The sequence below is a fragment of the Pseudorca crassidens genome, chromosome 5 (genome assembly GCF_039906515.1).
Source record: "Pseudorca crassidens isolate mPseCra1 chromosome 5, mPseCra1.hap1, whole genome shotgun sequence".
Lineage (NCBI taxonomy): Eukaryota > Metazoa > Chordata > Mammalia > Artiodactyla > Delphinidae > Pseudorca > Pseudorca crassidens.
This window is the reverse complement of record NC_090300.1, coordinates 110,110,239-110,123,428: the sequence shown is the minus strand read 5'-3', so window position 1 is coordinate 110,123,428 and position 13,190 is coordinate 110,110,239. Positions and strand designations below refer to the sequence as shown.

Sequence of the window (13,190 nt, the reverse complement as noted above, 5' to 3'; positions counted from 1 at the left end):
ACCTGTGAGAGAATGCCATCTGGGATGGAAAATAGATCTTTTGTGAAATTTGAAGATATCACTATGTTGTTTCTCTTCTTATCTTGAAGTCGCCATTCTGCCACAGAGAGAATAAAATTAATTGGACCCAAATTTATTCTTCACACAGCCTGGCTGTTTATATTATCATAGTGTTTATCCTTTTTCCTAGGTAATATCAAATTGATTATTGAGTGAGTCTAGGATCTTCCAAGGCATCAAAGTTAAACTGTCTAGGCTGGAATCATATATTTTAAGTTATTTACTAAAGAGGGAAGCTGCATGTGCTACTTTTCTAATTTTACAAATTTTGTCTTTTCTATTCAGGATTATAATGAATCAAAATCCTGGCTCTAGGAATCCTAACTTCTACTCTTTCCATTTTACCCATGGTCCCTTTCTACTGACTCCTATTCCTTTCCTCCAAAACTGTATTTGAAAATTAACCTGATAATTTGCTCTCAGAGTCCCTCACTTGGAATAGTACCTTTTCTTTTCAATTTCTCATGTGAAAGGGAAAAAGTGAGAGTTTGGGAGGGAATCTCACCTAATATATTCCAAGTTTTCTTACTCCTGTTGCTTTTTTTCCTCTCTCTCCTAGCATTAATTCACATTCACACTACCCTCATTCCATCCTCCATCTTCAGTCTCTTGAGATGAATGTGGGCCCTAGTAATAGACTGGCAGCTGGAGCAGCCAGAAGACAGATATCAGATTGTCATTCTGCACATAAGCTTGAGTTAACCAAGGGTGGAAATCTTTCCAAATATGTCTGAAAGTATGAAAAATATGGCTCTTTCATGCTTGAATAACTGAAAGGTAGCCAAACTACTTCTATCAAACTTAAAAAAAAATCAGACTGAGAATAGCATGATAAATTTTGACTCAAAAGTTAATTCATTCAAAAGGTTATAGAGCACTTGAAATCATGGAATTTAAATAGCAGATGCCTCTTAAACATCTGGAGTATCATTGCAAGAAATGTGAAACTGATAAGGAAACATGAGAAAGCAAAGATATATCCAGTTAATTATAAATTCTGTTCAGATAAATAGATATATGGACATAAATTTCTCTTATCTCTGTACCTGCATAAGACTCTCATTCCTCCAAAACAGCATTTTGAAATATGTCATCTGTGCAAATGTCCTTCCAATTCTCTCCTTGGTATAATTTTCCCAGTATATTTCTTTCTTTTTTTTTTTTTTTCTTTTCTTTTTTTTCTTGCAGTACGTGGGCCTCTCACTGTTGTGGCCTCTCCCGCTGCGGAGCACAGGCTCCGGACGCGCAGGCTCAGCGGCCATGGCTCACGGGCCCAGCCGCTCCGCGGCATGTGGGATCTTCCCGGATCGGCGCACGAACCCGTGTCCCCTGCATCGGCAGGCAGACTCTCAACCACCGCGCCACCAGGGAAGCCCCCCAGTATATTTCTTAAGTGACAAAAATGAAAACATTTTAAGTCCCTCCCTGTGATGAGTTTTAAAAAATACTTCTTTTGTCTTATTTTGAGGAAGATGGGGCATTCTACATCTGATGTCTCAGTAGACATTTTCACATTTTCATGCCCAGCTACCACTCTGGAAGAAGTAAGAGTTTCTGGTTGTGCCAGTAATTCAAATTTTCAAAAGATCACAAAATTGGCATAACTTCACAAAGAAATCATATATCTTTAACTGACACACCATACAAATACCTGGAAATACTGATATTTTCATTGATTGTGTAAATAGATTTTGATTTGTGACTCATCTATTCCTTCATAAGTTCACATATGCTGAAACAATATACATAGTGAGCTGAGTGGAAAATAAAACAACTTAACATTGCAAATAGGTGCCAAATAAATGGCTTTTACTGAAAAAAAAATAAGTGAATTTCCAGACTAGGTATTTCTGCAGCATAAGTGGGGTCTTGGGGAAAGCCCAATAAAAATTAAATTTAAAAAACCCAGCTAAGGTTGTATTATTGCTCTTTCACCTCTTATTCCTTCTCATTACAAAATGGATGCGAATTGCTAGTACAAACACATACTTGAAGTTCTAATTTTATATCATGATATACAGTCCAAATTTTGTGACAAAATGATTTTCACATAAAAGAATGAATGGGAAAATTAGACACAAGATTCAACTTGTTTATGCCTCAGGCTTAGTTTGATGACTGAAACATGTGTGAGGACTCAAGAGCCTTGTAACTGTTGTCACCTCCACCTCATAAATGCCAACTACTTGTCCTTTAAGAAAAATGTGTCCTAATGACTCTCATTGTTAACCAGTTAACATATTGATGGCTAAAACATTAATGTAGCAAAATATTAGTGCTAAAGTTAAGAAAAGAACCCTATAATAGATTTCCTTTCTTTCTCTCTTTTTTTTTTTTTCTATTTAAGATATATTGGGCTTTTTCTTTAAAAGAAAAACTGTTCAGCATGCCTTCCCTTTGCCTATGATTTCACTTTAATAAGTGAGTACTATTACTTCCTAGAGAAATCTCACTTCTCAGAACAGTACATGACCAGTGCAGACCTCAAGGTGTAAGATTTACGATCACTTCTGGACAAAATTGTAATAAAATATTAACGAATGTTATATTCCTAATTAAAATTTATAAGCATAACAATATGTTATATTAAGATTATTCTGATATGAAATTATAGATTTTTTTTTAGCTTTCCCGTTTTTATTTCTACTATGAGGCACTGACATTTATTTTTTTTTGTTTGTTTTGGGGGGTTTTTTTTGCTAATGAGGATGTCAACTGTGATGATTGATGAATGTACCACATAAATATGATGACCATGTTATCTGAATTTCTCAATTTTTTCCAAATTCTTTGGAGATATAACTATTCTTGAATAACCACATACCTATTGTTAACTTAATGTTTAGTATATACATATTAAATCATAAATAACACTGAACATACATATATATATAAAATACCTGCCATCAATTACTGACTATATCTTAAGGATAGATTATCAGAAGAAGAATTATTGAATTAAAGCATGTTAATAATGTCCCCAAAAGTGGTAACAATTGCCCTGCATCAGCTAGCTTCCCCGTAATCCTCATCACAAGGTACCCTCACTTCTTAAAGATATTAATTTTAAAATGGATTGGGAAAAACGGTAATACATTTTGTTTACAACACTGTTCAAAGAGAAACCTAAATCTTTGTCACTTAAAAACAAAAAATGACAACAAAACCCAGAAATACTTCTAACTACTTTAATTTCTTTAAATAAAAATTTAAATAAATGGTTTCTTGAATTTCTTTAATTTAAATAAATCTTAATTTCCATTTTAATATTTCTGAAAAAAGGAAAGATCCCAAGATAATTAATCAGTAAACACTGTGCCACAGGTTAATGAAAGTTAATGATTACACAGCTTAAGGAGGTATAGAATTATAATTTTTAAAAATCTTATTTTTTTATCTGTCGGTTGATCTCTGTTTTGTTATATTCGTTCGTTTGTTTTATTTTTAGATTCCATATGTAAGTGAAAATATACAGTGTTTGTCTTTCTCTGTCTGACATTTCTCTAAGTATAGTATCCTACAGGTCCATCCATGTTGTTGCAAACGGCAAAATGTCATTTTTTTTTTACAGATAAGTAATATTCCACTATGTTATATATAATCTATAGAATGTATATATATTATATATATACATAAACATCCCATCATATTATATATATAATATACATCTTCTTTATCCTTTGATTTCCTGATGGACACTTAAGTTGCTTCCATATTTTGGCTTTTGCAAATAATGCTGCTATGAATATTGGGGTGCATATATATTTTCAAATTGGTGTTTTTGTTTTCTTCAGATGGACACCAGAAACTAACATAGTATTGTGAGTCAACTGTACTTCAATTAAAAAAAAAAAAATTTGTGGTTTACCTATTCCTTTACGTATTCAGTTATAACGTATCAAGTTAAATTCTCTGCACCTAAAAGAGACCTTATGTGCGATGGCTTCTATGGCTTACATCAGAGGAATCTGTATATCTCTAAGAGTAAAAGTAAAAGAATGGTAAACTTACTTAAACGAAACATCTGCATCTACTCATATACGAAAGTTGTAAAATTTGAAAAACGTTAGAACTTAAAGGAACTGATGGATCCTTATCATCTTGTAATTTACTTCTATATAAAAGAAAAGTGGGGTCTTGGGAAGTGAAACAACGCAAGTTTACACTGCATATTGCGGAAAGCTGGGCAAGAACCATGATGCCCTGACTTCTGATCTTATGTCCTTTCTGTTGCTGGGCGACTAGTACAGCAGCAACGAGCCCAATTTTTCTGTGGGTAAATTAAGATACTTGGGTATAATGAAACATCACTTTATACGACATATAAAAAGAAGTCTATATAATTTGCCCTGAGACCACGGCTTTGTAGGTATTCTTACACTGTGCTTGTCTCACCAATAGATGGCACACTTACCTGCTTATAGCTTTATGATTTAACAGTCTGGTTACCTACAGAAAAGCTCCATTTATTAGGACTTTAAGAATATGCTATTCTTTTTAAACAAGCTGTGCTTTATAAAAGAACTATGTAATTTTCTTCACTGGTCATTTAAAAAAAAATCAATCACCTGTCAATGATTATAGCAATATGTCATAAGTCAAATCAATACTTCCTTCTGAATATGCTCTACTCAAGTTTTCTATATTCCTTTAGAGAGAGGATGCTGTATAATGCCATATACAATCTAGTACTGAATATTTGATTCTTCATAGTTTAATTTTTCATATCACTCCTAGCTTTATCTCTGGACTACCTTCACGCTATTCTGCTATATATTTTTAGACCAAAGAATAACTGTTAATTGATTGGAATTTACCCTTTTAAGATGTGTTCTAATCTGCTTTCTCAGCTTTCCTGAAATAACTAAATCAACTCTATTGGATACCTATTTCTTAACTTACTGTCCATTTAAAAAAAATTCTATTTAGGAGAGCTTTATATTCTAGACTGAAATTATTTTAATTTTAAAACTCTTCTGCCTTAGCTTTTGTTATAAATTTAGAAAACAAAATTTCCAAAAAACATGCAAATCTTAGATTATTTCTGAAAAATACTCTAACCTTTTGTTAAATAGAACAAAGCAATTGGAATGATCGCTAAATGTACATATGTGCCAGTAATTCTCAGGTTTGATCAGAAGCATTCTTTCAGGTGTTCTGATATCCCAAAAAAAGTCACTCCAAATTATTAGCTCATCTGTACTGTAGTGGTGGGATAAACAGAAAATTTACTTATCTCTAAAAAACTAAGTCATTAGCCTGCAGTTTCTGGAAAGACAGAGAAAGACAGTGCTTAATTAAGATGTAAAGAGTCTCACAGCCTTTAGCATTTTTCTTTTTTTTTTTTTTTTTTGCTGTACGCGGGCCTCTCACTGTTGTGGCCTCTCCCGTTGCGGAGCACAGGCTCCGGACGCGCAGGCTCAGCGGCCATGGCTCAGGGGCCCAGCCGCTCCGCGGCATGTGGGATCTTCCCGGACCGGGGCACGAACCAGTGTCCCCTGCATCAGCAGGCAGACTCTCAACCACTGCGCCACCAGGGAAGCTCAGACTTTAGCATTTTGAGTGAAAATGTACAGCAGCTCTCCTCATTCACAACCATCTTTAGTTTGTTGGTTCACTGGTTTCTCCTATGCTACTGTAGTTATGATTCTTGGGAATTCAATGTTGATTCATCCGAAATCTTTGATCTCTTCAACTTCTAAGATTATTCCCTCCTGGATATTGTTTTCATCTCTATCAATCCCACCTCAAAAACCTGCATTTTAAATTCCCCCTTTCACAATCACATGCTTTCTTGTTGCACTCCAGCTAAATTTCAACCTTTCCTAGACCTCTAATACTTGACTCTACTTTTTTACTCTTAAAATCCATCTTTTTCTTTACCTTCCTCCACATCCCTGTTCTCACTGCTCTCTTTACCCAACTGAAATTCTTTAGATTCCTTGGATAACTGTGCAGCACTATGACCCATGTCTAGCTAATGCCCTTGACCTCCTTTTCTTCTGACCTACTTGCTGGCAAACCCCCAACCATGGTTAAATCCATCTATTCAACGACTACTGGTCTCCTCAGCAGCTGTGTATGGCTGGAGAAAAAAAATCCCTCCACTCTGTGGACTGATCTCACTTTAAATTTATGTTTATGGATCTCAAATGGGCGCTCAGCTCACATTATAATTCCACTACACTTCTCCAGGCTCTTAAGTTCCAATTTCACACCTTTTCTTCTCTCTCCAAACACTTACACCACTCTCTCTCACTCTACACTGAAGACATCACATCAAGTAATGTGATGTCATTGAAAGTAATTTGTTACCATAAGAATAGATCTTATCTTCCTATAACTAAAGTCACTCATTCATCTGTGTCTATCCTCAGATAGTCTTTTTCCTCTAGTTACAAAGAGAGCAATGTGATGTCCACTGTTATCTAAGACCAGTTTCTTCATAGTCTGAAGATTCCCATTCACTCCCATTCATTTAATGGCTTTGCTTTTCAGTATTGCATGAACAATTAGTCCCCTTCTCTCTGCATCCTCAAGTTTATCTCATTCCTAAATTATTTCCAACAGCAAAATAAACATTAGCAATGAAGCCTTAATATCACTCCATCTTAAGAAAAAAGACTTCACATTTCCCACCAGCCATATTTTCTTTGCTATTTTAATGTTAAACTATCTCAGAAATCTTTCATACTTATTGAAGCTTCTCTCCTACCTATAGTCCTCTCCTTCCATTTCACTGAAATTGTTCTTTAAAATGTCTCTAGTGATCTCCATGTTGTAATATGTCATCTTAATAAACCCTTTACACAGTTGTCTGCTCCCTCCCACTTGATAGACCATTTTTCTAAACTCCTGTGGCACCATACTCTGATTATCCTTTTAATTTACTGGTTACTTCTTCTCAAGTACCTTTGCTGGGTTTTATTTATTTATTTTTTTAAAATTTTTAACATGTTTATTGGAGTATAATTGCTTTACAATGGTGCATTAGTTTCTGCTTTATAACAAAGTGAATCAGCTATACATATACATATATCCCCATATGTCCTGCCTCTTGTGTCTCCCTCCCACCCTCCCTATCCCACCCCTCTAGGTGGTCACAAAGCACCGAGCTGATTTCCCTGCGCTACGCGGCTGCTTTCCACTAGCTATTTTACATTTGGTAGTATATATAAGTCCATGCCACTCTCTCACTTCGTCCCAGCTTACCCTTCCCCCTCCCCGTGTCCTCAAGTCCATTCTCTACGGCTGCATCTTTATTCCTATCCTGCCCCTAGGTTCTTCATAACCATTTCTGTTTTAGATTCCATATATATGTGTTAGCATATGGTATTTGTTTTTCTCTAATGCTGGATTTCTCCAGGCTTCTATTAAGCCCTTATTTGTTTCTTTTCAACCTACAATTTCTCCTTGTACTGTCTTATTTAGACCTATGTCTTCAAATAAGCTTGCATCTTATCTCTATCTCAACTTATGCTTTGACCTCATATTTGTACGTCCTACTATCCATTTCATGTCATGGCATGTGTATTTAATATACAAACTTCAAAAACACAAACAATTTTTAGTCATCTTCCCTCTACAAGACAAAGATAATTCTCTCCTGATGTCACCTTTGAAGTTCTCACCCTGTTTCTTCCGTTTTCCTCACACTTTCCATCCAGCACATCATTTCCCTTAACATTACCTTCAACATACACATTGAATCTTTTCAGTCTCCAACATCTTTACAGCTAAAACGCTAATACAAATTATCATTGCTCCCCTGGTTTAAAGAGGGAAACAAACTTTTAAAAGTTTAAAAAGTATCATTTTGTTCCCTCCCTTAAAACCTCTCCAGTTTTCCCCACTGAAAGAAAGTGAAGTAAAAGACCTACAAAACCTACATCCTGCTTACCTCTCCAATTTCAAACACTTCTCCCCTGTTTTCATTGTGCTTAAGCCACAATGGTCTTTCTAACTTCACTTGTATATACCCAAATCAGCCCTATATTAGAACTTCTACATTCTTTCTGGAAGACTTTTCTTCAATATTTTAAATGTCTTCTCACCACATAGGTTTAGCTTAAATGTCTTCAGAGTTCTTCACAATTATGATATTCAAATTACCTTCCATGAAGTTTCTATTTCTGCCTCAAATATATTTCTTCATATGCTTATTGACTGCCTCCTCAGGAGTGTAAGCTTTATGAGGAAAGGAACTTAGTCTCCATTATTCACCAATACATCCAGCATGCCTGGAACCATCCCGTCCATATGATAGGCCCTCAAAAAATATAGGTGAAAATTCAAAAGTAACTTTTGAACATGAATGTTCCATCATGTAAATTATTTTTATTAATATTCTTAATGGCAGATACTTGGTTTATTGGAAATCACATTTCTCTTGAACTTTTTTAGATACGGTATTAGTTTTCTAGGCCCGCCATGACAAAACACCTCAGACAGGGAGGTTTAAACAATAGAAATTATTTTCTCACAGTTCTAGAAGCTAACAGTCTATTATCAAGTGTCAACAGGTTTGGTTTCTTCTGAGGCCTCTCTCCTTGGCTTGTCTATGGTCATCTTCCCTTTGTGCGTTCACATTGTCCTCCCTCTGTACACATCTGTGTCTGACTTTCATATTTTTATAAGGATACTAGTCACATTAGATTAGGGCCCACCCAAATGACCTAATTTTAACTTAATTACCTCTTTAAAGATTCCATCTCCAAATAGAGTCACATTCTGAGGCACTGAGGGATAGGACTTCAATATCTAAATTTGGTGGTGGCAGCGGGGACACAATTCAACCCCATAACAGATACTTATTGAGGAAAAGTCAGATCTGCATCCTAATCTAGTTTCTCCAACTTTTCAGACCTGTAGAAGTTACTTAACCACAATCAATCTGTTTTTGCAACACTGAGATGGTAATAATAATAAAACAACCTTAAAGGATTTTTGTGAGCATTAAAGGAAAAAAATGAAGAAATCCAAATATGTGCTTGCCACACACATGATAGGTGATCATTTTACATTATAAATTAGTACCGTTCCCTTGTCTTTTAGATTTTTTTTTCTATTGTGCTGTCTGTGTCTGTGTGTGTGAGAGAGAGAGAAGGAGACTTCCCTTTTTCTTTCCATTCTCTCTCCAATAATTTACGTTTAAACTCTCTCCAGATGAAGAATGAAGGTAGAGTAAGTCATTAATTATAGAGAGCATTTGCTTAATGTGCAACCACTCTGTTCTACCACCAGGAATCCTACTCACAAGCCTTAAAATCCCTCTAGGCCACAATGTCCTCTGATGACAAATATAGCTTATGCCTGTTTGAGTTTGGCAGTCACATTTTAGTGAGTAACAGGGAATTGTCATTGAGTACATCCTGTGTTTTCTTCAATTGGAGGGCTGTTAGAAATATACAAAGTATGGTCTCTAACCCTAAGGAGTAAATAATCCAGTTCAGGGGTGGGGGGTTTTTCTGTAAACGGCCAGAGAATAACTATTTGAGACTTTATGGGCCATACGGTTCCTGCTGCAACTCTTCAACTCTTCAGTTGTAGTATAAAAGCAGTCATCAACAATATATACAATAAATGAGGGTGGCTGTGTTCAGATGCACATTTATGTATGGAGACTATAATTTGTATTGCATATAATTTTTACGTGCTGTGATATATGATTCTTCTTTGGGTTGTTTTCAATGACTTCAGATTCATTTTTAGCTTGTGGGACCGCCAAAGACAGATAGCAGGTCCCATTTGGCCTGCCATCCATAGTTTGTCAACCCCTGACCTACTTTAACAAATGAGAAAATACTTAAGCAGTATTTGGGACTAACACATGAAATTGAGTGGTATGTTTTGTGGCATAGTCTTTATGTGATTTCAGTGACCTAGGGCTATTAATATGAGTATGAGTATTAATTTTCTTATAAGGGTGCCAAGACGAGGTATGATAGATCCTTCTACCCCCGCCCCTTAGAGGATAATTATGTAATTAGTTATGACTATTGTCTAGATTTTTACTCCTGTGTTCATATCAGGCCAGTCTCTCACTCTCAGCTTGGATAACTGGGTTTACTGCATGCTATGGGAACCTGGAAAATGGCAATTCTCAGAGTCAATTCCTTTCTGGCAATCATTCAAGAATCCCAAGTGTAAGCCATTTCTTGTCCCGTGGGGGAGCAACCGAGTATTCAAATGTAGAGAGCAAGAGGAGTGGGTGAAGTACAGTCTCACTGCTGAAAAAATAAATCTCCAAACCCAGGGTTCATCTGATAGTTGAGTTGCCAGTGAATCTCTATGGGTAACTGTAGTTGTGGAAGATGTCCCTACCATTCTGAGATACCATCCTACTTTCATGCATCTGGCTTGTGAAGATTTCATGATGCTGGGGTTGAGGCATACAGTATCATAAGAAGCAGAATAGATGTTTAGACAAATGAACACACTCATGGGGTCATGAAAGGAAGCAATTAAATCAGATTGGGACGATTTCGAGTGGAAAGGGTACCTGGGTAAAAAGAATGTCCAAGTAAGTGGATTTTTGAAATAATTTAGAGAGTTCACACATCTGTTCTATCTTAGAACCCAAAGATACTTAAAAATAAGTTGGCAGGGCAAAATTTTTAATGGAATATAGCATCTATTCATAATCATGAATTAAAGTTTACTCATCACAGCATGAAAAGTCCTCTATTTGATGATACTATCAATTTTAAATTTCTAAAAGCTAAGAAGCATTAATTCCTTCTCTAGAGTGGAAAGTCTCTCAGTTTTCCATCTCCTATGAAATGAACGTCTGCTCAGTTCACTGTCCTAATTTATAATGCTATACAAAGGTTGCATCCAATCTGTAATCTTTAACTGTAGACTACAATTCTAGAGTTTAAAAATCAGTTCAATAAATAAATGACTGTTTGAAATTGTACATATGCCATAGAAATATTTACTGAACTGTGAGTAGGTAAACTCTTTAATTCATGTTTATCCTCACATGCCACATAATAAATAATGTCATTTAATATGTTTTTTTTTAACAAATGTCTGTACTTTTAAAAAATGATGTTATATTTATTTGTGAAAAGTAACTCAAATCCTTTTTGGAAGCAAGAGGTATACAATATAATTGAGAACATAAATTTAATTTTGTACTTCTCTGCCATTGATCTATAATGCAAGATAGAATATAAGGGAAAAGACACATATCTCATAACAATAGTAATGTGATTCTAACAAAAAACAGAGTCAAAATGCACAAGAATTTCCTGTTTAACAAGTTTGGAAGCAAAAACCTTTTTCCGCCCAAATGTCTTGTATTTGAATATAATTTTTATTTTATTTTCATTCCCCTAATGTAACTGCCTTTGCACACAGCAGAATGGCTAATGCCATCACTCGTTTTACATTTGTTTTGCTTCCTGCTGTTGAATGAACAATCAGTGTTTACAGATTAGCAGCAGTTGTAGTCTTCTGACTTTTACTCCTTTCAAACTGGAGAATGAGAAGCGTTTTATATTTGTTGCTCTGGCATTTTTGGAGTAGCAGGACTTTCACAGTGCAAACCACTGTTATTCATACTGTTATAATTCCTTTGCAGTTAAGTCATTACTAGCGATCATAGCAGGCTTATAGTACAATACCTTATTTGGGAATGTCATGTGAGATGCCCAGAGCAATACAAAAAATAAAGGCCAACTTGTCTGGCTGCAGAGGGATTTATTGCTAGCCCCCCAGCAGAGGGATTTTTCGGAAGGTATTATGTGCTTCTGTGTTCATATGAACCTGAAATGGAGCAGGTGCCCTGAGCCTCCAAGAAATGATGCTATGAAAATCCAACCATATGGCAATTCTTCTAGAATTTATGAAAATTCAGTTGTATTTCCTGTACACACAAGGCCTTAGCAGAGATTACTTTGATAATTAAAGTATTAACCAAAGTGAGCACAGATAAGCACAACCAAGAAGAGACTATGGACACTTAGCTAAGCTCACTTCCCTACTCCCTTCTCTGCTTAGAAGCAGACTGGAAAGACAAGTTCAGTCTCTTGCAGACTGGAAAGACAAGTTCAGTCTCTTGCCTGTAGACCCTTCTCTTGAGTGCCTGTAATTTGCTGTGAGATACTTTATTTTGAAACAGTTCTTCCAAAGTAAAAGGGGAATGAGGGCCTTAATTTATCAACCCGAAGGGTCTCAGGAATTTAATTTATGCTACCCTAGAGCCATTTAATCCTTGGTCCTGCCCCAGGCCTCAGCCCCATTTCAAGAAAGGATTTGGATTTTTTAAAGAAGAGGTTCCATATAAAGAAAAAGACAACAAATGTGGAAGTTCTAGAACTATTTCTGGAACCATCTAGTAAATCGTGTCACTTGTCTTTTTCTCTGTGTGCATGTGAGTGTGTAAGTGTGTGTTTGTGATTTACTGTTTTAATTAAAATGAACATAATAATACTCTAAGTGTGTGCTAAGAGAATAAATTATTAATTATAACTAACATTTGTATAGCATCTAATTGCTTACAAATCTAACATCAGTACATTTCACCTCACCCTTACATGATGAGATATGATAAGAATGGATATAAATGAGAAGAAAAAGCATGAGAGAGATTGAGTTATTTGGTTTCACAGAAATCTATAAAAGCATCATAACTAGGTATTCTTATTAAATAGTCACTACTCTTCAAAATAAATACCATATACAATTTTTAAGTTATTTCAAAAGGAAAAAGACTTGTCTGAGTGCAAAATAATGTTTTCAGGATTCTCTTAGTTGTAAGAATTGGCAAAGCTTTTGGATAGCATCTGCAAACCTCTGGCTATACAGACCAAACCCGAGAATTCTGCAGACTTTTCACAGTATGAAGGGCAACTGGCTATAACCACACCCTGTGGTGGATGCCAGATTTTTAACCTCAGATTATTTTCAAATTTTTGAATGAACTGAATAGACATGAAAGTAGAGACCCAACAAATAATGCTGACAAAAATTGGAGCAAGGGTGCCAATCACAATCAATTATAATTGCAGTCTAATACACTCTATTCTTGAGCTGCATTTCTGCTTTGTGGGAGGCATTCCCCCTAAACCCGTGAATATGTTGCTTTACAGAATAAAAGGGACTCTGCAGATGCTATTAAGGTT

General features: G+C 35.6%; 1 long non-coding RNA gene across 1 annotated transcript in view; it reads right to left on the bottom strand.

Annotated features, from left to right (window-relative positions):
* The window catches only part of LOC137224537 (uncharacterized), a 103,674-nt gene extending 103,016 nt beyond the window's left edge, over positions 1 to 658 (bottom strand). The window contains exons 1-2 of the long non-coding RNA XR_010943374.1: positions 566 to 658; positions 3 to 97 (exon numbers count right to left, since the gene is read on the bottom strand). This is a non-coding gene — a long non-coding RNA (uncharacterized lncRNA). The remainder of the gene's footprint in view (positions 1 to 2; positions 98 to 565) is intronic.
* Positions 659 to 13,190: the final 12,532 nt, after the last annotated feature.